Here is a 1,848-nt window from a genome sequence, read left to right as displayed (position 1 = left end):
GCCTACCTGAAGACCCAGGTATACAACTCTTGGGCATATACCCAAAAGATGCCCCACATTGCCACAGGGACATGTGTTCCACTATGTGTTCCTCTTTCTCCATATCCTCACCAGCATCTGCTGTCACCTTAGTTTTTTATCTTAGGCATTCTGACTGGTGTGAGGTGGAATCTCAGGATTGTCTTGATTTGCATTTCCCTGATATCTAAGGATGTTGAGCATTTCTTTAGGTACTTCTCAGCCATTCAATATTCCTCAGTTGAGATTTTTTTGTTTAGCTCTGTACCACATTTTAACAGGGTATTTGGCTCTCTGGAGTCTACCTTCTTGAGTTCTTTGTATATTTTGGATATTAGCCCTCTATCAGATGTAGGATTGGGATTGGTAGAGATGTTTATGTCCTCTAACAGAGGAATGGAGACAGAAAATGTGGTACATCTACACAATGGAGCACTACTCAGCTATCAATAACAATGACTTCATGAAATTCATAGGCAAATGGATTGAACTAGAAAATATCATCCTGAGTGAGATAATCCAATCACAGAAAAACAAACATGGTATGCAATCACTGATATGTAGACATTAGTCCAAAAGCTCAAATTACCCAAGATACAATCCACAGACCACATGAAGCTCAAGAAGAAGGGTGACCAAAATGCACATGCTTCACTCATTCTTAAAAGGAGGAACAAAACTATTCATAGGAGGAGATATGGAGGCAAAGTTTGGAGCAGAGGCTAAAGGAATGGCCATTCCAAACCTGCCCCACATGTGGCCCATATATATACAGCCACCAAAACTAGATAAGATTAATGAAGCTAAGAAGTGAATGCTGACAGGAACTAGATATAGATGTCTCCTGAAAGATACAGCCAGAGCATGTCAAATACAGAGGCAAATTCTAGCAGCAAATCACTGAACTGAAAATGGGACCCCTGTTGGAGGAATTAGAGAAAGGATTGAAAGAGCTGAAGGGGCTTGCAACATCATAAGAACAAAGTCAACCAACCAGATCTCCCAGGGACTAAACCACTACCCAAAGACTATACATGGACTGACCCTTGGCTCCTTCTGCACCTGTAGCAAAGGATGGCCTTGTTGGGCACCAGTGGAAGGAGAAGCCCTTGGTCCTGTCAAGGTTGTACCCCCCAGTGAAGGGGAATGTTGGGGGTTGGAAGGAAGGGTGTATGGAGAGAAGAACACCCTTGTAGAAGAAGGGGATTGAGGGGATAGGGGGCTTATGGACAGGAGCCTGTGAAAGGGTATAACATTTGAAATGTAAATATAAAAAATATCCAATAAAAAAATAAAATAAAAAGAATGGAATCAGGAAATCTTAGGAAGTAGAAGGGAGACCTCTAGAGTGTTTCAGAGACCTGGAAGGAGAAAGACACTCAGGAATCAGAGGGAGGGACTTTAGATGTAATGCCCAACAGTGGGGAGAGGGAACTTATAGAGAACAACTCCAGTAGAAAAACAGGGCATCAAGTGGAGGGATGGGGTTGCCATCCCACAGTCAAAATCTCTGACCCAGAATTGTTCCTGTTTAATAGAACTGCAGAGACAAAAATGTAAAAGAGACTGGGGAAAGGACATGTAGTGACTAGCCCAAATTGGGACCCAGATCAAGGGGAGGCTCCAAGGCCTGGAACAATTACTGATGCTATTGTGTGCTTACAGACAGGAGCCTAGCATGCATGGCTGAGAGGCCCAACAAGCAGTTGAAAGAGTCAGGTGCATATACTGACACCCAACCAAAGACAGAAAACACAGATGCTGGTGGGAAAGATTAGAAGAAGCTGAGGAGGAGGGTGACCCCATCGGAAAATCAGCAGTCTCAACTAA

This window comes from Rattus norvegicus, chromosome 3 (genome assembly GCF_036323735.1).
Source record: "Rattus norvegicus strain BN/NHsdMcwi chromosome 3, GRCr8, whole genome shotgun sequence".
Lineage (NCBI taxonomy): Eukaryota > Metazoa > Chordata > Mammalia > Rodentia > Muridae > Rattus > Rattus norvegicus.
The sequence above is the reverse complement of the archived record's forward strand: the minus strand, read 5'-3'. Positions refer to the sequence as shown.